The sequence below is a fragment of the Palaemon carinicauda genome, chromosome 43, assembly GCF_036898095.1.
Source record: "Palaemon carinicauda isolate YSFRI2023 chromosome 43, ASM3689809v2, whole genome shotgun sequence".
In the NCBI taxonomy this organism is placed as follows: Eukaryota; Metazoa; Arthropoda; class Malacostraca; order Decapoda; family Palaemonidae; genus Palaemon; species Palaemon carinicauda.
Genome location: NC_090767.1, coordinates 19,921,757 through 19,948,041, shown reverse-complemented (window position 1 = coordinate 19,948,041; position 26,285 = coordinate 19,921,757). Strand labels below are relative to the sequence as shown.

At 44.4% G+C, this 26,285-nt stretch overlaps 2 long non-coding RNA genes across 2 annotated transcripts in view; both read left to right on the top strand.

Annotated features, from left to right (window-relative positions):
• LOC137633440 (uncharacterized) overlaps positions 1-26,285 on the top strand; it is a 376,441-nt gene that overhangs the window by 141,005 nt on the left and 209,151 nt on the right. The gene's annotated exons all lie outside the window — the stretch shown is intronic.
• LOC137633439 (uncharacterized) lies at positions 5,219-26,033 on the top strand. Its single transcript, XR_011042215.1, has 3 exons — positions 5,219-5,460; positions 15,911-16,030; positions 25,753-26,033. It is a non-coding gene; the product is annotated as an uncharacterized lncRNA (long non-coding RNA).

Sequence of the window (26,285 nt, the reverse complement as noted above, 5' to 3'; positions counted from 1 at the left end):
GGACACGCATGATCTTGTGGCCTCTTCAGCACGGAAGGCTAAGATTGCTCCTTCAGTTCCTAGAACTTACCGCACCCCAGTGGCTGATACTCCTGCTACTAGATTTATTCCGCCCTTTCGTGGCAGAGCCCCCAGCCGAGGAGGTACCCGCCCAGACGGTCACAGGGGCAGGTCCAAGAAAGGTATCAAGTCTTCGAAAGGCAAACACTGACTCTCCTCCTCTCCAGACAGCTGCAGGAGCCAGACTCAAGATCTTCTGGCAAGCTTGGGAAAGAAGAGGTGCAGACGCCCAGTCTGTCAAGTGGCTAAGGGAGGGTTACAAGATACCATTCTGCCGCAATCCCCCTCTGACCACTTCTCCCATCAACCTCTCTCCCAACTACAAGGAAAAGGACAAGAGGCTAGCGTTACATCAAGAGGTGTCGCTCCTGTTACAGAAGGAGGCAGTGGTGATAGTCCGGGATCATCAATCCCCGGGCTTCTACAACCGTCTCTTTCTGGTGGCCAAGAAGACAGGAGGTTGGAGACCGGTGCTGGACGTCAGTGCGCTCAATGCTTATGTCACCAAGCAGACGTTCACTATGGAGACGACGAAGTCGGTCCTAGCAGCGGTCAAGCAGGAGGACTGGATGGTCTCGTTGGATCTGAAAGACGCTTACTTTCACGTCCCCATTCATCCAGACTCCCAACCTTTTCTGAGATTCGTTTTTGGAAAGGTTGTGTACCAATTCCAAGCCCTGTGTTTTGGCCTAAGCACGGCACCTATGGTGTTTACGCGACTGATGAGGAATCTTGCGAAATTCCTCCACTTGGCGGACATCAGAGCCTCCCTTTATTTAGACGACTGGCTGTTAAGAGCCCCCACAAGTCGTCGCTGTCTGGAGAGTCTCAATTGGACTTTGGACTTGACCAAGGAACTGGGTCTTTTGGTCAACTTAGAAAAGTCCCAGCTTATTCCTTCCCAATCCATCGTTTACCTGGGAATGGAGATTCGGAGTCAAGCTTTTCGGGCTTTTCCGTCGGCCCCAAGAATCAACCAAGCCCTAGAGTGCATTCTGAGCATGCTGAAGAGGAACAGATGCTCGGTGAGACAGTGGATGAGTCTAACAGGGACCCTGTCATCGTTAGCCCTGTTCACCGAGTTAGGGAGACTCCACCTCCGCCCCCTTCAATTCCATCTAGCAGCTCACTGGGACAAGAATATGACGCTCGAAGCGGTCTCTATTCCTGTTACCAAAGAGATGAAGACTACTCTCATGTGGTGGAAGAGCAACATCCTTCTCAAGGAGGGTCTCTCGTTAGCTGTTCAGACCCCCAATCTTCATCTCTATTCGGGCGCATCAGACTCGGGCTGGGGCGCGACCTTGGACGGACAGGAATGCTCGGGGACATGGAACAAGGAACAGGAAACGCTTCACATCAATTGCAAGGAGTTGTTGGCAGTACATCTGGCCTTAATGAACTTCAAGTCCCTCCTGCTAAACAAGGTGGTGGAGGTGAACTCCGACAACACCACAGCCTTGGCATACATCTCCAAGCAGGGAGGGACTCATTCGAAGAAGCTATACGAGATCGCAAGGGACCTCCTCATTTGGTCAAGAAGTCTAAACCTCAAGCTGGTAACGAGATTCATTCAGGGCAATATGAATGTCTCGGCAGATCGCCTCAGCAGGAAGGGTCAAGTCATCCCCACAGAATGGACCCTTCACAAGGACGTGTGCAACAGACTTTGGACCTTGTGGGGTCAGCCAACGATAGATCTGTTCGCCACCTCCATGACCAAGAGGCTCCCATTGTACTGTTCCCCAATTCCAGACCCGGCAGCAGTTCACGTGGATGCTTTTCTGCTGGATTGGTCCCATCTCGATCTTTATGCATTCCCGCCGTTCAAGATCATCAACAGAGTTATTCAGAAGTTCGTCTCCCACGAAGGGACACGGCTGACATTGGTTGCTCCCCTTTGGCCTGCAAGAGAATGGTTCACAGAGGTACTGCAATGGCTGGTCGACGTTCCCAGGACTCTCCCTCTAAGAGTGGACCTTCTACGTCAACCTCACGTAAAGAAGGTACACCCAAGCCTCCACGCTCTTCGTCTGACTGCCTTCAGACTATCGAAAGACTCTCTAGAGCTAGAGGCTTTTCGAAGGAGGCAGCCAGAGCGATTGCCAGAGCAAGGAGGATTTCCACTCGTAGAGTCTATCAATCCAAGTGGGAAGTCTTCCGAAGCTGGTGCAGAGCCAATGCAGTTTCCTCTACCAATACCTCTGTAACCCAAGTTGCTGACTTCCTGTTACATCTTAGGAATGTTAGATCTCTTTCGGCTCCTACGATCAAAGGGTACAGAAGTATGTTGGCATCAGTTTTCCGCCACAGAGGCTTGGATCTTTCTTCCAACAAGGATCTACAGGACATCCTTAAGTCTTTCGAGACCTCTAAAGAACGTAGCTTGTCCACTCCAGCCTGGAATCTAGACGTAGTCTTAAGGTTCCTGATGTCTCCTAGATTTGAACCTCTCCAGTCAGCCTCTTTCAAAGACCTTACTCTCAAAACTCTTTTCCTCGTCTGCCTTGCAACAGCCAAAAGAGTTAGTGAGGTTCACGCCTTCAGCAGGAACATAGGATTCACATCCGAAACAGCAACATGTTCCTTACAGCTCGGGTTTTTGGCAAAAAATGAACTTCCTTCACGTCCTTGGCCTAGATCGTTCGAAATTCCTAGCCTCTCCAACATGGTGGGTAACGAACTAGAGAGAGTTCTTTGCCCTGTCAGAGCTCTAAAGTATTATCTTAAAAGGTCAAAACCTATACGAGGACAATCAGAAGCCTTATGGTGTGCCATCAAGAAACCTTCGATGCCTATGTCCAAAAACGCAGTTTCGTATTACATAAGGCTTCTGATTATAGAAGCTCATTCTCACATGAAGGATGAAGACCTTGCTTTGCTGAAGGTAAGGACCCACGAAGTGAGAGCTGTAGCTACTTCGATGGCCTTCAAACAGAACCGTTCTCTGCAGAGTATTATGGATGCAACCTATTGGAGGAGCAAGTCAGTGTTTGCATCATTTTATCTCAAAGATGTCCAGTCTCTTTACGAGAACTGCTACACCCTGGGACCATTCGTAGCAGCGAGTGCAGTAGTAGGTGAGGGCTCAGCCACTACATTCCCTTAATCCCATAACCTTTTTTAACCTTTCTCTTGAATGCTTTTATTGTTGTTTTTTGGGTTGTTACGGTAGGCTAAGAAGCCTTCCGCATCCTAGTTGATTTGGCGGGTGGTCAATTCGTTCTTGAGAAGCGCCTAGGTTAGAGGTTGTGTAGAGGTCCTTTAGTATGGGTTGCAGCCCTTTATACTTCAGCACCTTAGAGTTGTTCAGCCTCCTAAGAGGAACGCTGCGCTCAGTAAGGAAGACGAACTTATTAAAGGCAGAGTAATGGTTCAAGTCGACTTCCTTACCAGGTACTTATAATTTCATTGTTATTTTGAATAACTGATAATATGAAATACGGGATACTTAGCTTCTTGATATACATGTACACTGGTTTTCACCCACCTCCCTGGGTGTGAATCAGCTACATGATTATCGGGTAAGATTAATATTGAAAAATGTTATTTTCATTAGTAAAATAAATTTTTGAATATACTTACCCGATAATCATGATTTAATTGACCCACCCTTCCTCACCATAGAGAACCAGTGGACCGAGGAAAAATTGAGGTGGTGTCAACAAGAAGTACTGCAGTACCTGGCCACAGGTGGCGCTGGTGAGTACACCCCCCTCTTGTATAGCGATCGCTGGCGTATCCCGTCCGTAGAATTCTGTCGGGCAACGGAGTTGACAGCTACATGATTATCGGGTAAGTATATTCAAAAATTTATTTTACTAATGAAAATAACATTTTTAGATTAAACCATTGTTATACAGTATTATGGCTAAATACAAATCATATTAGAATATTTTGTTGCGTAAACTGCGATGGAATACCAGCGTCACTTGACAAAGTCTCATCACGAAACAAAAGATTCTCAGAAATCTATTTTCTCCGTCTTTGCTTTTTTCTCCGAAATTTTTCTCCGATGACTCATGAAACCTTAACAAGAAATTTTCCGTTATGACCTGCGTCTAATCTGTCTTGGCCTGTACATAGGATAGCCACAAAATGACCTCAAATCGTAAACAAATCAATTCTATGGAATATCTCCTTGTCAGTCTATGGACAGAATAATCTCCGAGTTAGGTTAGTTAAGGTTTTGATCAATTTCAAGGACGGTTCCGTCTGGGAGATGCTGGTTTTGGCATACTGTGTTCAGCGGGAGTAGGCGTCGCAGCACTTATGGTCTGTTTATTCCTGGGGCTATTTTACTTTCCCTAGCAAACTCTGATTTTGTTCCTTTTTCTTTCCTACAATTTTACTCTAAAGTTTTCTTCCATTTTCTATCGTTCAAGACCAAATCTAAATGGTTTAGCAAATTGTATAGAAATTAATTATAGTTCTACGACAATGTACATTTATTCATTATCATTCATTCAATTGGGATTTATATTGAAAAATAATTCACTTAGTAATTTAAACTAAGACTATATAATTTTTGTTTATCTTATGTTTTAGACTTTTGCATATCAAAATGAATACTGTATTACCATTGAGCATTGCTTGTAGACAGATGGTAGACTATAAGAGTACAATAATATGGTATCTTGAGCCGAGTCAAACATCTCTCTTATTCCTCATAGTTTTAACCTTTTCATTCCTTAGTAAGCTGTTTTTTTTTATGTGATTAAGAATTCCATGCACAGCACAATATGCAGTATTTCATATTTATTTCACAAATTTCTTTTTTATATTCCTCAGGAAGACGTTGTAATCGCCTTCTGGTATCAAGCTGATTGTCCTAATCTTTGCTGCGGCAGGAGATAACACCCGTCATATTGTCAGGAGTCTCACCCCCCAAAGGTGACTAAGACAATCGCCATCCAGCCCCATAGCAGCTCAGCTTAACGGGTTCCATCATTGCTGTGACTCCAGACCCCCTCGTCGTCTTCTGTGTCAGTAGAGTCAGACACTTCATTGGAGATGCAGGTTATCTATGAATCCATCGTTCTCGGTGGCCTTTGGGTTAGGTTACTTCCATTTTCCATCTTTTCCCTTGACCGTAAGATTTTCTTATTTTCAAGTCTCTGCCTTTGATAAGTATAAGTCTGTCTTAATAACTCCTTTAAAAGAATGTCTGTATACAGTATTGTATGATACTCTACCTACAGTCATTATCAACTTCTTGCTAAAGTTTTAGAAATGGATTCCTCTCTAGTGATAGAATTAAGACCACACTATTTTATAATACATTACTGTATTGAACTGTATCCTAATATCTACTGCTAATCAGATATTCATAACCAGGTTATGTCTATGACCATTCTGCTTTGGTGAAGAACAGGTTTACCTATTCTTTTGCAGCTTTGGGTTAGTTTTAATAGTGTTCTGTACAACATTAACTTTAACCAAGTCAAGCATTGCTCAATATTCTTCATAATTCAATCATTTTTATTCCTTGATAATTTAAGCATATTTCTTCATAGGATTGTAAATCATATGTTCACCACAATATATTTTATTTTATGAATTGAACTTACCTGCCATTTATATATATATATAGCTATAGTCTCTGTTGTCCCGCAGAATTTTTCAAAAATCGTGGCAACCGCCGTGTGGTGGTTGTGCGGTTAGGTGGTTAACAACCCTTACGGGGTGGTACCTGGAATCATTCCCGTTTTCTGTTCCTCAGATCATCTCTGCCGGTTGGACTAACAACATCGTTGGTCCGCCATTGGAGTTTACGCTCGCTTTCCCTGTGTCGCTGTATTGGACTGATATTTTGGTGACGTATACAGACCTGAGGATTGGCAATCGCTTTTGTGATTTATTCTTTTGGCTGTTTTTTGTTTTTTGATTACGATGTCTGATAAACTTCATTTTTCAATATTAATCTTACCCGATAATCATGTAGCTGTCAACTCTGTTGCCGACAGAAATCTACGGTCGGGATACGCCAGCGATCGCTATACAGGTGGGGGTGAACACAACAGCGCCATCTGTGGTCAGGTACTCCAGTACTTCTTGTCAACACCACCTCAATTTTTCCTCTGTCGTGCCTCCGGCTAGACCTACATGGATACGCTGTTGATTCTGGAGTTATTGCTCACGATTTGGTGATGTATTTGCTCTAGAGTTTAGCCTTCGCTATTCAGGAAGCTTTATCATTAGCTATAGCAAGTTTTTGGAATTAATTTGATTTAATTTTTGATTTAATTTTGGTGACGAAGAGAGTATGAACTCTCTTTCACTTTTAATGGCCGACCCTTCCCTTAGACGGAAGTGTTGGTGTCGAAGAGAGTATAGACTCTCTTTCTTAATTTTGCTTAACAAAAGTTATAGATTTATTTTATATCTCTCCGCCTTGTATAGGCCTCTTCGATTAACTTCCTTTTATTATAAACTTATTGAAATTAATTTTTATATTTGTTTATATTCGACCTTTCCTAATAGTAGGCGGTCTTTTCTTGGAACCGAAGTTAATTAACATTGAGCCCGTCATTTCGTTTTTACCTGTTAACATATTATGCTATTTTAATGTTTTTGAAAGAATTTCTTTGATAGTCTCGTACTGTTTTCAAAGTTGAACTAACGTTTTGTTTTGTCTCTGCAGTTGTTGACGTTCAGAACGTTCAACTTGCGCTCTATCGTTACGATAGAGAGAGAGTATTCACGGTGTCACGTTGCAGTAAGAGTAAACCGATTCTAGCTTTTTGTTCATTCTTTCTTAGCTTAAATGGTTTTAATTCTAATAAAGGAACTTTTTATTTGGGAAATCTTTCAGTTTTTTTCCTTTAACAATAATATGTTTTAACGATATATATAATTGGGCTCATCTCTCAGGTTCTAAGTCAAGAGAGAGAGAGAGAGATAGAGACGGAGGGAGAGAGAGGAGGATAAACGTTTCGTTCAAGCGGGTAACGTTGTTATCGTTTTTGCTCTTCTCCCTAGTCTCTTTAGGGGAAGAAGGTAAACGTTTCTAGAGTTTTATTCTTGTTCCCAGGCTTTATGCGGTGAGAGATTTTAAACGTAGTTTATTTGATCTAGTGTTTAGTCTCTTTTCCAGCCACTGAATTATTTATCTTTCATTATGTTTTTCTGTTACATTGTAATACTGTTTTCGCAATTACTAACTTTTAATGGATAGAATTGCGTGTTTCAGGTATAAACCACTTAAAGTTTCGAGTTCAGTGAAATGAGTGCAAACAGAAAATCAAAAGTGATAAAGTGATAAGCGCAAAGTGTTACAGTGTTGCGTTCGAGGGTTCGTCTGTTCGTGCCAGTTGTTCGCCTAGTCTGGGACCTCTTACAAGCTCCCAAGCCCAGGGGAGAAGTAACGTCGAAGGACTTATGGGTTCATCAGGCCTTGATCGACGAACAGACGTTTCCCTCCGTGGTTTCGGGTGTAACCAACTCATGTAGCCGACATGATCACCCCACCCACACTAAGACGAGAGAGCCCATTTATTCCTCGTCTGCGGAAGAGGTTTCTCGCAGAAACCATGGACCAAATCTTGCAGCTTTTAAGTGCAAGTCGGTCCCTTCCGCGCAAGTCCAACTCCTAGGTGGAGCCATTAGCACTGGGTCAGTTCGGACTTGCTGCAGTACGACAACTGCACACCTCCCAGAGAGGCAAGGTGGTACCGCAACAGGCAGTAACTCCGTCTGTTGCCGCACCAGCTGTTTTAGACCCTCAGTCTCAACGGACAGTAGCTCCGTTTGTTGTTGTCTTTCTTAGACTCTAGTGGTCTATGCTGCAGACAATGCAGTCTCAGCTTGCGGTGTTGATGCAGGAGTTTCAGGCAGAGAAGGTTAGCACACCTCCTCCTGCGAGCGCTCCTCCACCTCTGCGCAGTCCACCCTGCCAGACGTATGATGTTGAGGCTCCTTGAGGCAGGAACCTCGTGCCTCCATGCGTGAGCTGCCGCATTGGGAGTTTCCAGGTACCAGCGCTATGCAGCAACCTCCACTTTCCTTGAGGCAGGAGCCTCTTGCTATGCGGCAACCTCCTCAACCCTTGAGGCAGGAACCTCATGCTTTGCAGCAACCTCCTCTAACCATGAGGCAGGAGCCTCATGCGTTGCGGCAACCTCCTCCATCCTTGAGGCAGCAGCCTCATGCGTTGCGGCAACCTCCACCATCCTTGAGGCAGCAGCCTCATGCTATGCGGCAACCGCCTCAACTCTTGAGGCAAGAGCCTCTCTCTGCGCAGCTACCTCCTCAACCCTTGAGGCAGACGCAACTCTTGAGGCAGGAACCTCATGCTATGCGGCAACCTCCTCTAACCATGAGGCAGGAGCCTCATGCTATGAGGAGCCTCATGCTATGCGGCATCCTCCTCAAACCATGAGGCAGGAGCCTCATGCTATGCGGCATCCTCCTCAACCCATGAGGCAGGAGCCTCATGCTATGAGGAGCCTCATGCTATGCGGCATCCTCCTCAACCCATGAGGCAGGGACCTCATGCTATGAGGAGCCTCATGCTATGCGGCATCCTCCTCAACCCATGAGGCAGGAGCCTCATGCTATGCGGCAACCTCCTCTACCCATGAGGCAGGAGCCTCATGCTATGCGGCATCCTCCTCAACCCATGAGGCAGGAGCCTCATGCTATGCGGCATCCTCCTCAACCCATGAGGCAGGAGTCTCATGCTATGAGGAACCTCATGCTATGCGGCATCCTCCTCAAACCATGAGGCAGGAGCCTCATGCTATGCGGCAACCGCCTCAACCCATGAGGCAGGAGCCTCATACTATGCGGCATCCTCCTCAACGCATGCGGCATGAGCCTCATCCCTTGCAGCATGAGCCTCATCCCATGCAGCATGAGCCTCATACCATGCAGCATGAGCCTCATCCCATGCAGCATGAGCCTCATCCCATGCAGCATAAGCCGCACGCCATGCAACATGCTCTGCTTACCTTACAGCATGCTCTACATACAGCATGCTCTGCATACAGCATGCTCTGCATACCTTACCGCATGCTCCTCAGTCACACATCTTTGGTTGTTGCCAACTCACTAGACTGTCAAGCAGTTTCATAACGTTGCCTTCTAGTCTGCTGCTTTTGCACCAGTGAAACCCTCACTGAGAGAACTTAGCTTTTCTCGGATATGGTTCCTGTAGATGAGAAAGTGCTATTCTCCCTCCTTCTGATATTCCCTTGAGGACTCTGTCATTTGGAGAGGAGCCTTTAGCTGCTTAGCCTCCTATGGACTTTTATTTAAGCATAACATGCTTCCAGGGAGGGTAATGGTTCCACTTCAGTCGCTAACCCCGTCTGTTACCACACCTGCTCCCTTAGACCTTGAGCTTTGTTGCAAGACATGCAGTCCAAGCTTAGTCCTTGTTAGAGGATTTTTTGTTTACGGAGTCAGTGTGTCACTGGGAAGACGTTCAACAACCAGCAGAAGTGACTTGTTGTGACGCAGTGCGGCAACCTCAGCAACCCGATAAGGAGTTGTCTGTACGACCCAGACAGTCTAGACAGCTTCGGGTTGTCGCTGTACTTCCTCGCTTCCCCATGGTTGACAGTTCACAGACTGTGCAGCAGTACCATGATCTTGTGTCCGGCTCCGTCAGACGACTAGCTTTTAAGAGCTCCCACAAGTCGTCGCTGTCTGGAGATTCTCAGATGGACTATGGATCTAACCAAGGAACTGGGCCTCCTGGTCAATTTTGAGGAGTCCCAGCTCGTCCCATCCCAGACCATTGTCTACCTGGGTATGGATCTTCAGAGTCGAGCTTTTCGGGCTTTTCCGTCGGCCCCAAGGATCTACTAAGCCCTAGAATGCATCCAGAGCATGCTGAGAAGGAACCGATGCTCAGTCAGGTAGTGGATGAGTCTAACAGGGACACTTTCATCGCTGGCCCTGTTCATCGAGTTAGGGAGACGCCACCTCCGCCCCCTTCAGTATCATCTAGCGGCTCACTGGATAAAGGACATGACGCTAGAGACGGTCTCAGTTCCTGTTTCCGAAGAGAGGAGGTCTACTCTCACGTGGTGAAAGAACAGCTTTCTTCTCAAGGAAGTCTACCTTTGGCTGTTCAGAAACCCGACCGCCGTCTCTTCTCTGACGCATCAGACACGGGCTGGGGTGCGACTTTGGACGGACAGGAATGCTCGGGAACATGGAATCAGGAGCTAAGGACACTTCACATCTATTGCAAGGAGCTGTTGGCGGTTCATCTGGCCTTGATAAACTTCAAGTCCCTCCAGCTTAACAAGGTGGTGGAGGTGGACTCTGACAACACCACAGCCTTGGCTTACATCTCCAAGCAGGGAGGGACTCATTCGTGGAAGTTGTTCTAGATCGCAAGGGACCTCCTCATCTGGTCAAAAGATCGAAAGCTCACGCTGGTAACGAGGTTCATTCAGGGCGATATGAATGTCATGGCAGATCGCCTTAGCCGGAAGGGTCAGGTCATCCCCACAGAGTGGACCCTTCACAAGAATGTTTGCAGCAGACTTTGGGCCCTGTGGGGTCAGCCAACCATAGATCTGTTCGCTACCTCGATAACCTAGAGGCTCCCGTTGTATTGTTCTCCGATTCCAGACCCAGCAGCAGTTCACGTGGATGCTTTTCTGCTGGATTGGTCCCATCTCGACCTGTATGCATTCCCGCCGTTCAAGATTGTCAACAGGGTACTTCAGAAGTTCGCCTCTCGCAAAGGGACACGGCTGACGTTGGTTGGCTCCGCTCTGGCCCGCGAGAGAATGGTTCATAGAGGTACTGCAATGGCTGGTCGACATTCCCAGGACTCTTCCTCTAGGAGTGGACCTTCTACGTCTACCTCACGTAAAGAAGGTACACCCAAACCTCCACGCTCTTCGTCTGACTGCCTTCAGACTTTCGAAAGACTCTCAAGAGCTAGGGGCTTTTCGAAGGAGGCAGCCAGAGCGATTGCCAGAGCAAGGAGGACATCCACTCTCAGAGTCTATCAGTCTAAAGGGGAAGTCTTCCGAAGCTGGTACAAGGCCAATGCAGTTTCCTCAACCAGTACCACTGTAACCCAGATTGCTGACTTCCTGTTACATCTAAGGAACGTAAGATCCCTTTCAGCTCCTACGATTAAGGGTTACAGAAGTATGTTGGCAGCGGTTTTCCGCCACAGAGGCTTGGATCTTTCCACCAACAAAGATCTACAGGACCTCCTTAGGTCTTTTAAGACCTCAAAGGAACGTCGGTTGTCCACTCCAGGCTGGAATCTAGACGTGGTCCTAAGGTTCCTTATGTCATCAAGATTTGAACCTCTCCAATCAGCCTCTTTTAAGGACCTCACATTAAAAACTCTTTTCCTCGTGTGCTTGACAACAGCTAAAAGAGTAAGTGAGATCCACGCCTTCAGCAGGAACATAGTTTTCACATCTGAAACGGCTACATGTTCCTTGCAGCTCGGTTTTTTGCTAAAACGAGCTTCCTTCACGTCCTTGGCCTAAGTCGTTCGAGATCCCAAGCCTGTCCAACTTGGTGGGGGACGAACTGGAGAGAGTACTTTGCCCAGTTAGAGCTCTTAGGTACTATCTAAAAGGTCATAACCTTTACGAGGACAATCAGAAGCCTTATGGTGTGCTATCAAGAAGCCTTCTCTTCCAAGGTCTAAGAACTCAGTTTCTTACCTATTCAGGCTCCTGATTAGGGAAGCACATTCTCATCTGAAGGAAGAAGACCTTGCTTTGCTGAAGGTAAGGACACATGAAGTGAGAGCTGTGGCTACTTCAGTGGCCTTCAAACAGAACCGTTCTCTGCAGAGTGTTATGGATGCAACCTATTGGAGAAGCAAGTCAGTGTTCGCATCATTCTATCTCAAAGATGTCCAGTCTCTTTACGAGAACTGCTACACCCTGGGACCATTCGTAGCAACGAATGCAGTAGTAGGCGGGGGCTCAGCCACTACATTCCCATAATCCCATAACCTTTTTAACCTTTCTCTTGAATACTTTTTATGGGTTGTATGGTCGGCTAAGAAGCCTTCCACATCCTTGTTGATTTGGCGGGTGGTCAATTCTTTCTTGAGAAGCGCCGAGGTTAAAGGTTGTGATGAGGTCCTTTAGTATGGGTTGCAGCCCTTTATACTTCAGCACCTAAGAGTCGTTCAGCATCCTAAGAGGACCGCTACGCTCAGTAAGGAAGACGTACTTAATAAAGGCAGAGTAATGGTTCAAGTCGTCTTCCTTACCAGGTACTTATTTATTTTATGTTATTTTTGAATAACTAATAAAATAAAATACGGGATACTTAGCTTCTTTGTTAACATGTATGCTGGTCTCCACCCACCACCCTGGGTGTGAATCAGCTACATGATTATCGGGTAAGATTAATATTGAAAAATGTTATTTTCATTAGTAAAATAAATTTTTGAATATACTTAGCCGATAATCATGATTTAATTGACCCACCCTTCCTCCCCATAGAGAACCAGTGGACCGAGGAAAAAATTGAGGTGGTGTTGACAAGAAGTACTGGAGTACCTGACCACAGATGGCGCTGTTGTGTTCACCCCCACCTGTATAGCGATCGCTGGCGTATCCCGACCGTAGATTTCTGTCGGCAACAGAGTTGACAGCTACATGATTATCAGGTAAGTATATTCAAAAATTTATTTTACTAATGAAAATAACATTTTCGTGTGAATGAAGAATGCAAGGTGAGGTTACCAAAAGTTTTGGTAGACCCTCACACTGTTTGTTTGGGGTGCAGGGGTTTTGAGTGTGCCCTTGATAAAAGGTGCAAAGAATGTGAGGTTTTAAGCGAAAAGGAATGGTTGGATATGAAATGCTATGTGTGTAAGTTAGAATTAGATAAAGTCAGGAGGGCTTCTAAATCTAAATCTAAGTCTGCTAGCGAGGTTAGCTTAGACATTTCTTTTGACCCCTTAATTACTAATTCTTCTGTAGAAGTTGAACCTTCTCCTGAGGTAGTAGCCCCTGCTCCTTCTACAGGAACGGTAACTCTGGATGACCCTCAGTACGCCAGGATGGCGGCTGAGATGAAGGATCTTAAGGACCAGCTTGCAGCCTTGAAAGGTAAGAGTGCAAGTGGAATTAGTGCTTGTGAAAGTGCAGTGGAGGTGGCTACTGATCGAACCTGTCACGCCCTTAGGTCTAGACCTCTACTAAGCTCCCAGGACCAAGGGAGAAGGTACGTCGACGGCCGCAAGGAAAAGACAACTCCTGCGTTGTCTTTTCCTGAGCATGCACGAGATCACCAAAAATGGCGCTGGCCTTGTGGCAGATTATCGTCTATATAATCGTGTCTCCAGCGATTTCCTCGTCCTTAATCCAGAGGGTTAGTAGTCTCTCCATCTCATCATAGACATGGCATCCCATACTAGAAAGGACAGTCATGCTCTTGGAAGATATTGCTGCTTTGATGGCTTCCTTCTGCTCAAGGATGGTGCCTGTCGTTGACGGCTTTTAGCCATAATCCTTAGCACTCGCTCTCAAGCACATGCCACCCTCATACTTCTTTATTGCCTCCAGCTTTGTCTCCATAGAAAGCATCTTCTTCTTCTTTCCTTGAACATCAACAACATCCTTGGCACCCATAGATATAGTCAGACTAATAAAACATGGAAGAATTGCAAAAAATCAGTCTATATTGAGTAAGTAATATTTCCTGCATCTGTGTATTATCATACTGCCCTCATCCACATTGATATGGTAAAATGTGGCCCCCAGTTAACGAACAGTTATTCATGCCAGAGTTAAAGTTTGATATAATTCAAGTGCCTCCCTTTAATTGCTCACCAGATCATGATGAAACAAATAAATTTTGTCCATTTCATCACACAAGATCCAAGCCTCTTACTCATGCTTGATGGGTGAAACTTTTGGTCCCCTGGTGGTGACACGCATAGACCCAATTGATGAAGGGAAAGCATGCAATTGGAAGAAAACTAGAAGCATTAAATAAAGGATTTTAAAACTTTTGTGCTGGGAACTATTGGTAGGAAGTAAAATAAATACTCATTGATATAGCCAAAGAAATTTTATTGAAACCTTATACTAAATTTTCTCTTAGATTTAGAAAAGCAGAAATTAAGTTCAAGGTACTATAATTTTGTGGCAAAATGTGTAACATATCGGAAAGAACTTCAATGTCGAAAGTTTTGCAGAAATTTTGAAAAATTAACGGTTTTTATAGTATAACTCCAAGACTGCATTCATGCATAAAAGCTCACTAGTTTGTAATACACAGAAAATACTGAAAGCATAAGTATGATAATCATTTAGATGCCCATTTTGAATCTATCAAAGGAAGAGAAGTGACAGTTGTGTTGGATTTTGAGGGTCGAAGTATATCGACTACAATGAGATATATCCTTGAGAAGGTCTTGAATTTGCATGATCAAATTGTATGTAAATGTCTCTTTGGGAAGACTAAATTTTGACATAAATGTAGACTCTTATGCTCAGGCCTATTATTAGTTTTATCATTATTTTGGACCAAGTGTCTATTTCTAAAGGCATTGAAACAAGCAATACTCCATAACTAAGCCGGGAAAAATCCCAGTAATCCAAACAGTAACGAACCATTTTCACTTAGCAGTTGTTTTGAAATCAATTGGAAAAGTAATATTATAGACAGGATGGGTGTTTGCCATATTAACTGTTTTCCCATCCTTTGTGGAATGTACACTGCTCTCTCTCCTTTTTTGGGGAAATGAATTTATTCTTTGACGACATACTGTACCAGGTACTTACCTAGTACAGGGAAGGCCTTATCAAGCTATCTACCTCATGATGGCCAGATGGGGGTTGCTGGAATCTTCTCCTTTGCTATAGGTCCTGGAAGACTGGCATATTCCAGGGAAGAAAAAAAACAAGTTTGGTTCCAGTGGGACTTCCTGTCCACCAATAAGAATGTGCCTCCCTGTTTCAAAGGAAGAAAGGTCTGTATATGCATAGGATCAATAGGTTTAAAAGTAATTAAAATTTTTCCTGGTTTTGCATTCCTTTCAAAGTTGAGCTTCCCCAGGATTGTGATACCCTATCTTGCAATCTGTTGGACGGAGTTTTCCTGATGGTATCTAGTAAAGTTTGGGGGGAGTCATCAGCTGATGTTGGCTGAACCTTCCTGGTCCTAGCCTGCCTGGATAGGGTTTTGGTCCCTGATCATATGTATATATGGTTGTTGTTGTTGAGGATTTCCTTTCCTTTGCTTCTGTCACTCAGGAGTGACCTTTTAAACCTCTACCACCCCTCTCAGCTCTGAGCCAAAGGTCAAAAGTTATGTCTCTTTGACAGGATGGTAGGGGGCGGCTACTCTACTATGCTCGCTTATCTTAGAGGACTGGTTTGTGTAACTAGTAATATACAAATGTTAATGTTTGTGATATTTGAAGAAGCAACTCGCAAATTCAGTTAGAAGAGTTTTTAGTTGTATGCAACTTCTTATGAAAATGTGAACATTAGAGTTAAAGTCTAAAGAATAATAAAGTTGATTAAATGATTACGTATTGTAAATGACATTAAGGATGAAACATTGGAGTGGTTTATGTAGAACAATTTTACAAAACTGTTCTTTTCTTTTGTTTTTGTTTCTCGAAATATACAGTGGGTGTTAGGTATCACAACTGCCTTATATGGCTACAAATAAGATAGAAAATATTCTTTGAAAATCTTTTAATTTAGTTCTTGTATGATTTTGGGCTTGAAATATGAGTACACAGTCACCCAAGTCGTGGGTGGCCATTTTTCTTATAGCAGCTCCAGGTAACGCAAAACATTAGACTAAACGTTTCATTTGGCAGCATAAACTTGTTGCATATTGGAATCCTGTTAAGCAAGGCTTTCATATGATTTGTAAATTTCAGATAATGTCAACAGGCATCAAATTGCGCCGATACTCTGACATGACATAAGCATGTTAGTGGAAGGACCTGTGTCGCTAGAGGCCACAAGACATTTCTCGCAAATATGGAATGATGTGGAAGGTGAGTATGCGAAGTGTTCTGAAACGTCCACTTCCTTTTCATTTATATATCAGTGATGTCTCCTTTTTGTTCCAATCTTCATGGGTAGCCACTTCCTCTTATTTTATTTATTAGTATCTTCAGGCTTTCTGTCATGTGTTTTCCCATACTCTTGAGCATTCTAATACTCACCGACGCTCTATCTTGAATATTCTTGCCTAATAAGGCCTTCCAGTCTAATCTTCTCTCTCTCTCTACCCTCCTGATGGCTGTGCTTGTCCAATCCATCATTGAATTATTTCCTCAGCAGTTTTTCCTTCTGCAGTACAAGCTTCTCTTTCTCAAGAAATAGATCTATTAAAATAAAAATTCTAGTTTTATGAATAGAACTTACCTGGCAGTTATATATACATAGCTAATTATCTCTATTTCGGCAGAATTTTTCTAAAACTAGGCAACCGCCTTGTGGTGGTTGGGTGGTAACACCCGTTAAAGGGTGGTAGGAGGAATCATTCCCGTTTTCTGTTCTTCAGTTCATCTCTGCCGGCCGGATCGACAACATGTTGGTCCGTCATTAAGAGTTTTTCTTCGCTTTCCCTGCTCGGTGTACCAGTCTGCTTTTTTGGTGAAGTACTCTGATTTGGGGTTTTGGCGATCGTTGTATTTTGTTTTCTCTTAGCTTTTTTGCTGTTTTTCATTATGAGTGAAAAGAGTCATTACCGTATCTGTGCGAATGAGGAATGTAAGGTGAGACTACCGAAAATGGCGGTAGACCCTCACACCGTTTGTTCTAATTGTAGGGGTTTTGTTTGTGCCCTTGATAATAGGTGCGGGGAATGTAAGGTTTTGGATGAGAAAGATTGGTTAATTATGAAGCGCTATGTGCGTAAGCTAGAGCTCGATAGAGTTAGGAGAGCTTCTAGGTCTAAGTCTAAGTCTGTTAGTGGTAAGGAAGACGAACTTAGCGTAGATTTATCTATTGATCCTATTATTGATTCCTCTTTGGAAGTTGATCCTTCCCTTGAGGTAGTAACTCCTGCACCTCCTACAGGTTCCGTATATACGGATGACCCTCGGTACGCTAGCCTGGCGGCCGAGTTGAAGGCCATTCAAGAACAACTGGAGGCCTTTAAAGGTAAGGAAAGTGAAAGTGCTTGTGTTAGTGCAGTGGAGGTGGCGACTGACCGAATCTGTCATACCCCTAGGCCTAGACCTCTACCAAGCTCCCAGGACCAAGGGAGAAGGTACGTCGATGACCGAAAGGGGGTGAGAGGTACGTACCCTCGGTCAGCCGTCGCCTCAGACAGTCCTGTTGTCGATTCCCAGGCTGCTCTTGACCGTCACGGGAAAGACGTGTCGGATGTGTTGTTTTCTTCTCCGAATTCGTCCAGACGTAAATGGAAGTTTGAAGCTTCAAGACCTACTAAGAGGAGATGGAACCGCGACGAACGGTCTCGTTCTTTCTCTCCCGGTTCTAGCAGTTATGAACCTTGTCCGTCGGAGGATGATTTCGACTCCGTGCCTGTGAAAAGGGCGAAGCCTGCTACCGAAGATCCTCCCCCTTCTACAAGTGTTATTCGTCAGCCCCCCCTTCGGGGCCGCAAGACCCAGCTGATGTTGCTAAATCCTTTATGTCTGTCATGCAGGAACAACTTTTGACTTTAGTACAAGCCTTTAGCCGCCCTCACGCCCAGTCTGACAGACGTAAAGACGACTCGTTGCCGATTAAGAAGTCTGCTTCTAAGAGAGAACGGAGTTCTTCTTTAAAGAAAACTTCTCCCTCTCTACGCCAGGATGAGGAATGTGTGCTTTCGCCAGGCGATACTTCTTCGCGATACCAGGGCGATACGTTTTCTCGTTCTCGATACCGGGACGATACCTTATCGAACGATGCTGCTTCTCGTTCTCGATGCCAAGACGATACCGCCTCCCGTTCACGTTACCAGCACGATACCTCCTCTCGTTCGCTTCGCCACGACGATACCTCCTCTCGTTCGCTTCGCCACGACGATACCTCCTCTCGTTCGCTTCGCCACGACGATACCTCCTCTCGTTCGCTTCGCCACGACGATACCTCCTCTCGTTCACGACGATACCGACCCTAGTTCTCGACGCCACGACGATACCGCCTCTCGTTCACGACGCCACGACGATACCGCCTCTCATTCTCGCCGCCACGACGATACCGCCTCTCGCTCTCGACGTCAGAACGACTCTGCCTCTCGTTCTCGGTCCCAGGGCGATACCACCCTGCCTCTTCGGGACGATACTGCCTCTCGTCCCAAGGATTCTTCTAGCGCGGGACTCCAGGATGCAACCCGTCTTTTGCAGGATGATGCCTTTGATTTGCCCTTGTCGGGTTCTAAGGATCCTTCTTCTCTTTCGAAGGATATTGCAGATGTGGATCAGGACCTCGAGGATGTTTCTGATGACGATGATAATCCTGCCGACGCTGTGGGAGATTACAAAGTTCTCTCTCGCTCCCTTCTTGAACTTTTTGGAGAGGAATTCCAGCCTGCTGCCCCTCAATCTCCTCAGTCCCAATTTAACAGAAAGAAGGCCAAGAAACAGTCGGCCTTCATCAAGATGAAGCTGTCTATCTCCGCAAAGAAGGCTCTCACGAAGATTGATGACTGGATGATGGAGCGGAGACAAACAGTTAAGACTTCCTTCTCGTTTCCACCAGCTCGTCTTGCTTCAAGAGCGGGTATGTGGTATGCAACTGGAGAACCTTTGGGTCTGGGAGTGCCTTCCTCCTCCAAGGGTGACTTCTCTGGTTTAGTGGACTCTGCTAGAAGGCATGCTCTCAACTCAGCCAAGGTCATGTGGTCGATGTCGGAGCTGGATCATCTCGTCAAAGGTATTTTTAGAGCCTTTGAGGTTTTTAGTTTCCTAGACTGGTTGCTTGGGACTCTCGCAAGGAAAACTGAACAGATGGAAGGATCTAGGGACCTTACCAGTATTATGTCCTGTATGGATAAGGCCCTCAGAGATGGGGCGAATGAGTTGGCTGCTCTGTTCTCAGCTGGGGTCCTAAAGAAGAGAGCTCTGCTTTGCTCTTTTGCTTCTAGGTCTGTTACCAATGCACAAAAGTCTGAGCTTCTTTACGCCCCCCTCTCTCAACAACTTTTTCCCGAGTCCCTGGTTAATGACATTACGCGTTCTCTGGCCCAAAAAGCCACCCAAGACCTTTTATCTCGTTCTGCTCGTAAGCCCTTGGCAGCCCCTCCTTCTTCTTTGAAACGGGAGGAAAGGAGATTCCAGCAGCCCTTTCGGGGCAGGACTACTTCAAGACCAGATTTTAGAGGGAGAAGGCAAGAATCAGGACCAAGATCTACCAGGGGTTCTTTCAGACCTCGCTCTAGAAAATGAAGTTCGTCTCCTCCAGACAGTAGGCGCAAGACTGTCAGGTTTTTGGCAGTCTTGGAAGAGGAGAGGGGCGGACACCTGGTCCCTCTCAGTCATCAAGGAAGGATACAAGATCCCCTTTCTGAAAAAACCTCCTCTCGCAGATGCTCCGCTGGCCTTAGTAGCCCGGTACTCAGATCCGGGGAAACAGAAGGCCCTAGTAGACCTTGTCAACCAAATGCTAGACAAGGGGGCGATAGAACCGGTTCGGGATCTATCCTCCCCAGGCTTTTACAATCGCCTGTTTCTGGTCCCCAAGAACTCGGGCGGATGGAGACCCGTCCTGGATGTCAGCACTCTCAACGTATTTGTGGAGAAGACAAAGTTCTCCATGGAGACGACTCAGTCGGTGCTGGCGTCAGTACGTCCAGGGGACTGGATGGTGTCCCTCGACTTGCAGGACGCATATTTCCATGTCCCCATCCATCCGACTTCGAGGAAGTACCTGAGATTTGTAATGGAGGGCAAGTGCTTTCAATTCAGAGCTCTTTGCTTCGGTCTCAGCACGGCTCCTCAAGTCTTCACCAGGGTAATGGCGAATGTGTCAGGTTGGCTGCATCAGGAGGGGATAAGGATATCCTTCTATCTGGACGATTGGCTGATTCGTTCACGATCGAGGGAGAAATGTCTGGAGGATTTACGGAAGACTTTTATGATGGCTCAAGATCTAGGCCTGGTCTTCAACAGGGAGAAGTCTCAGATCAGACCGAATCAGACTATTCTCTATTTGGGGATAGTTCTGAATTCAGTTCTTTTTCGGGCTTCTCCCTCTCAGGAAAGACAGACCAAGTGTCTCGTAAAAGTCAGAACTTTCCTGGACAAGAAGAGATGCACAGCGAAGGAGTGGATGAGTTTGCTGGGGACTCTATCCTCCCTCGAACAGTTTGTCTCTCTGGGGAGACTCCACCTAAGGCCTCTTCAGCACTTTCTTTCGAAGACGTGGAACAGAAAGATGCAGGAAGACTCCTTTTCCTTCCCCATTCCAATAGAAGTCAAGACTCTTCTGAAGTGGTGGCTGGACCCAACCTTGTTAGGGGAAGGGATCTCCTTACACAAGAAGAACCCAGACCTAGTGTTGTTTTCAGACGCATCAGAGTCAGGCTGGGGGGCAACACTAGGAAGCAAGGAGGTCTCAGGCTATTGGGAAGGAATTCAGCTGGGATGGCACATCAACAACAAGGAGCTGATGGCCATTTTTCTGGGGCTAAAGGCCTTCAAGGACTTGGTGTCTGGGAAGATTGTGGAGGTCAACTCAGACAACACCACAGCTCTTGCTTACATCAGGAAGCAAGGAGGGACTCACTCTCTGTCTCTGTTCGAGACAGCAAGAGAGCTCCTTCTTTGGGCGAAGGAGAACAGGATAAACCTGCTGACGAGGTTTGTTCAGGGACAGAAGAATGTAAGGGCGGACATGCTCAGCAGGAAAGGGCAGGTCCTTCCCACAGAATGGACCCTCAACCAACAGGTCTGTCAGAGTCTCTGGAGGCTGTGGGGGAGACCCCTCATCGATCTTTTCGCCTCCAACTTATCCAAGAGGATCCCCATCTATTGCTCGCTAGTTCCGGACAGAGAGGCAATAGCAGTAGACGCCTTTTTGATGGATTGGACGGGGATGGACACTTATGCTTTTCCCCCGTTCAAGATCATCAATCTGGTAGTCAGGAAATTCGCCCTCCTCGATTCGAGACGGATGATCCTGATAGCTCCGTTCTGGCCGATGAGGGAATGGTTCACGGAGGTGGTGGACTTGTTGATGGACTTTCCAAGAAGCCTCCCTGCAAGTCCAAATCTGCTCAGACAACCCCACTTCGAGAGATATCATCAAAACCCCCTCGCTCTCAATCTGACTGCCTTCAGACTATCGAGAAGCTCGTCAGATCGAGAGGCTTTTCAGCGCAAGCTGCGAAAGCTATCGCCAGAGCGAGGAGGGTCTCTTCGCAGAGGGTCTACCAGTCCAAGTGGGAGACTTTTAGGGCTTGGTGTAGGAAGCACAAGATTTCCTCATCCACTACCTCTGTGAGCCAGATTGCGGATTTCTTGTTGTACCTCAGACAGGACGCTAAGCTAGCTGTGTCCACTATCAAAGGGTACAAAAGTATGCTCTCTTCCGTCTGTCGGCATAGAGGCTTGGACTTGTCTCGCGATAAGGACTTACATGACCTCTTGAAGTCTTTTGAGACGACCAAGCAGACCCAGTTAAAGCCTCCTTCTTGGAACCTTGATGTGGTTCTTAAATTTCTGTGCACCAAGAGATTTGAACCCATCTCACAGGCTCCCCTTAGGGAGGTTACCAAGAAGACCCTCTTTCTTTTGGCCTTAGCAACAGCTAAAAGAGTTAGTGAAGTCCATGCAATTGAAAAACAGGTAGGCTTCAATCTGAATGGGGCAGTTTGTGCCTTGAGATTAGACTTTCTCGCTAAGAACGAGAACCCTTCTAAGCCCTGGCCGAGGACCTTTGAGGTTCCTAACTTGACCAACCTAGTGGGTCAAGAGCAAGAGAAGCTGCTCTGTCCAGTACGAGCCCTCAAGACCTACTTGTCTCGCACGAAAAGTGTGAGAGGCTCTTCTAGCTCCCTGTGGTGTTCTGTGAAAGATCCTCAAAAGCCCCTTTCCAAGAACGCTTTGTCCTTTTTCCTGAGGGAAGTGATAAGAGAAGCGCATCTCTTGTGTGAGGAGGAACACTTCGGACGTTTAAAAGTGCAAGCTCACGAAGTGAGGGCCATTGCGACCTCGCTTGCTTACCGCAAGAACATGTCGCTCCGTCAAATTATGGATGCGACATTCTGGAGGAGCAACTCTGTGTTCGCCTCTCATTACCTCAGAGAGGTGAAGGTGGATTATGAGAAATTTTATACCTTGGGACCATACGTAGCTACGGCTTCTGTATTAGGCAAAGGAGTTACTACCTCCCCTCAACCTTAGTTTTGTTTACTTGTACATAGGTTGGTGTATTTTTTATTGGTTGTCTGAGGACTTCGACTTGTGTACAGTCACCTCAGTCTAGTTAGATAATTTTTATCTACTTTGCAAATGTTAGGTGGTTGGTTTGGTAAAGTTGCGGTTTTTTATTTTGGGCAATAGGTAGTCCTGAAGTCTAGTCAGATTGTTGGTCTCACCCCGTTGACAGACTCGATTGAGTGTTTTCAGCACTGCAGGTCACATCCTGGCTGACACTCCTAAGGGAAAGCGACTCAAGAGGCAGGAACCTTTGAAGTCAGCTACCTTAGCAGGTAAGGAATCAAGGTGTTTATTTATCCTACAACTTTTTTGGTTGTTTCCCCAACGATGTTACTGTCTATCACCCTCCTCCAAGTGTGTTAATCAGCTATGTATATATAACTGCCAGGTAAGTTCTATTCATAAAAATGGAGTTTTTATGATAAAACAAAGTTTTGTGAATACTTACCTGGCAGTTATATATACATTCGAAGGCCCACCCACCTCCCCTCAGGAGACAGGTCGGGCATAGATGAACTGAAGAACAGAAAACGGGAATGATTCCTCCTACCACCCTTTAACGGGTGTTACCACCCAACCACCAAAAGGCGGTTGCCTAGTTTTAGAAAAATTCTGCCGAAATAGAGATAATTAGCTATGTATATATAACTGCCAGGTAAGTATTCATAAAACTTTGTTTTATCATAAAAACTCCATTTTTCATCAACATTGTTTACTTCCCTTTTTGTGGGTTTATACATTACAAAGGGACATCCTTACCCTTGTTAGCAGTACAGTACCAACATACTACATTCTTCTCGATGATTCTATTCCCACCTTCCCTCTCGTGATGTCCTCTGTGAGGCATGACCTCTATCCTTCCCATCCTTTGCTTGAATGTGCAATATCCCTTGCTGAGGCGCCTTCTCCCCTCTTCTACTAGCATTGGCCGTATTGATCGCTATAGCTTCTTTCATGGGTGAATCTCCCATTTCTCCCCCTCTGATACCTGCCTTGTGTACTCTGCTTTATTGCTTGTTTCCTTCTCCATTTCTCATTGTTCCTTCTGGGTACTTCATTGTTACCTCCTATGTCTATTATTCCCCATAATTTTATGGCTTTTTTCTCTTCTTTGGTTTCCTTCCCCTTGTCTTTGTCCACCTTTGACCCATTCATCCTCATCTCACTTGTTCAATTGCTTCCCTTATCTTCCAATTCTCTCTCTTCTTTCTCTTTCTCTTTCTCTGTCATTAGGCTCTTCCTTTTTCTTTCACCTACCTCTTGAATTAAGGTCTTTTTCCTGAAATTTGTTCATCTCTTTCAGGTCCTCCTCATAGCTGTTCAAGTGTCCTAGAATTGTGTACTCTCCGCCACCTCAATCGATGTCTCCAACCTTTCCTTTTAGCTTCTACTCTTCTTTTTCTTCAATATTAGCGTTATATATCTTTATTTTAGTTTTCTGTCTGCTTTTGTTGCAGTCATTCTGTAAATTTCCTTCCAACTCTGGCATCTCTGGTCCAGCTCTTGTGTTTTCTGTAACATATCCTTATATAGTTCCTCCTACTCTCCTATTAATTCCCTGTTCACACTTTCCTGTACTTGTTTGTACGTCTTTTTATTGATATGAAGGAACCCAAACAGAATCAAAACAGGTCTTCAATTTCTGGTCTTTTCTAGATCGCCATCACATTTTGTCCCTAATCTGCTGCAGTGAAATCATGTCCACTGATCACATTTGTCGTATTGCACACAATGAACCACATCAATTTTCACACGTCATAGCACATCTATTATCCTCCTCTAAATTGTGTTGGGTATTCAAAGTTTATAAAATCATTATTATTACTAGCTAAGCTACAACCTTAGATGGAAAAGCAAGATGCTATAATGCCAAGGGCTCCAAGAGGGAAAAATAGCCCAGTGAGGAAAGGAAATAAGGGAATAAATAAACGATACAAGTAGTGAAAAACATTTAATATAAAATATAAAAACATTAACAACATTAAAACAAATATTTCATATATAAACTATAAAAAAGACTTACATCAGCCTGTTCAATATAAAAAAGTTTGTTGCAAGTTTGAACTTTTGAAGTTCTCTAGATTCGACTACTCCACCTGACTAAGAAGATCATTCCATAACTTGGTCACAGCTGGAATAAAACTTCCAGAACACTGTGCAGTATTGGGCCTCATGATGGAGAAAGGCCTGCCTAGTATTACAAACAGGATGGAACTGTCTGGGAAGATCTGAATGTATAGGATACTTTTCATTGCTTTGGATAAGCATACTTAAAACTTTATTAAAATTTCTCTCCAACTCGATGCTTAAAACAAAGCTCTTGGCTGGTATATGACACATTGTGTATATTTCATTTTCATTGTCCTGTTATTATAAGAACAATATACGCAATGCCGTATAGCAGTCAGGAGATTTTTATAAGCATAGAGATACACAGAAAGTTTGAATATGTTTCAGCAGACCTAAGAAAATATTAACAACATTAGTATGAAGTATGAAATTGTATTTCCTTGCCGGTTTCTTACGGATTATTAAGTCTGTCTTTGTTGATATTAGCCAGAATCAATATCTTCAGTTTTCAGTGATATTGTCCTTGAACAAGATGGTGTTTTCCCTTAACAGAGACAGACAAGAAAGGGAACATTTTCCAGTATACTGTTCATGACCCAGGCACCCCACACTTGTTTCCAGATTAGCTGGGAGTGCTTTGTGGATCATGTAAGCTAAGAGTTCTCTTGCTTGAGGGTACACTCAGGCACACTGTTTTATCTTATATCTTATTTATCTTCCTCTTGTTATGTTAAAGTTTTTATAGTATATAAAGTGATATTTATTTTGATATTGTTGCTCTTCTTATATTTTATTCATCCTTATTTCCCTTCCTCACTGAGCTACTTTCCCTGTTGGAGCCCTTGGGCTTATAGCATCCTGCTTTTCCAACTAGGGTTGTAGCTTAGCAAGTAATAATAATAATAATAGGGTCAGTATTGCAGAGTATATTTTTATTTTTTTTATTTTTTTGTAGAGCACAGCCATATGATGTGAACTTAATAACTTACGGTTTAACTATGTGTGATGACTTTCTTATGATTATTTTAAAAGCAGAATATTTGATATATTGTAGAAGAGTATATTTTATTGGTGGAAGACTTAAGTAGTCACGGTTGGCACCTAATTCTTCACCACTGTAAATTATACGCAGGATGATTGTGTTGAGAGCTTCCTCTTTGAGTTGATCATAGTGTGGTAATGTCTTTTGCTCCGTTCTCATCCACAGCCAATATTTTTGACTTCTCTGTAAAGCCACCATAGAAGTAGAGAGGGAATTGCAATTCTTTCTTCTTTGGTGACTCTTCCCTTTTGTTTTTATTTTTCAGGTGAGTGAGCTTTTATTTGTTTGATGGTGGAGTTGTGTGGAAGACTTATTAGCCACTTCCTTCATTCTTTCATGTCTGGTAAAGAACTGTGTCATGCTCTCTTAGTGATAAAGGATGCCTCTCTATCTTGTCAAAAGTATTGTTTAATCCATTGTTGTATAATTCTTCATGTGTGTGTGTTGTGATGAAAAAATAAATGTATAAATTAGTGTTCCATTTTCTATAAAATAAAGAAAGACTGCTACTGGTAGTGTTATGTAAAATTTTACTGATTTAATAAAATAACCAATCCTAATATTTTCATTTCATTTATAATTACCTCGAATAACTTAATGTTTCTCATAATATTTCTGTTGATACTTGATAAATTTGTTCTATACAGGAAATTATATTAGGTTAAGTTACAAAACCAATATTATCCCAATGTTTAACTTCCACATGACAAGATGGCAAAAATATAGTGAAGTCAAAATAATGACAGATTTGCAGCTATAGCAGCTCCCAATAAACTCACTCTAATAAGAAAACCAAAA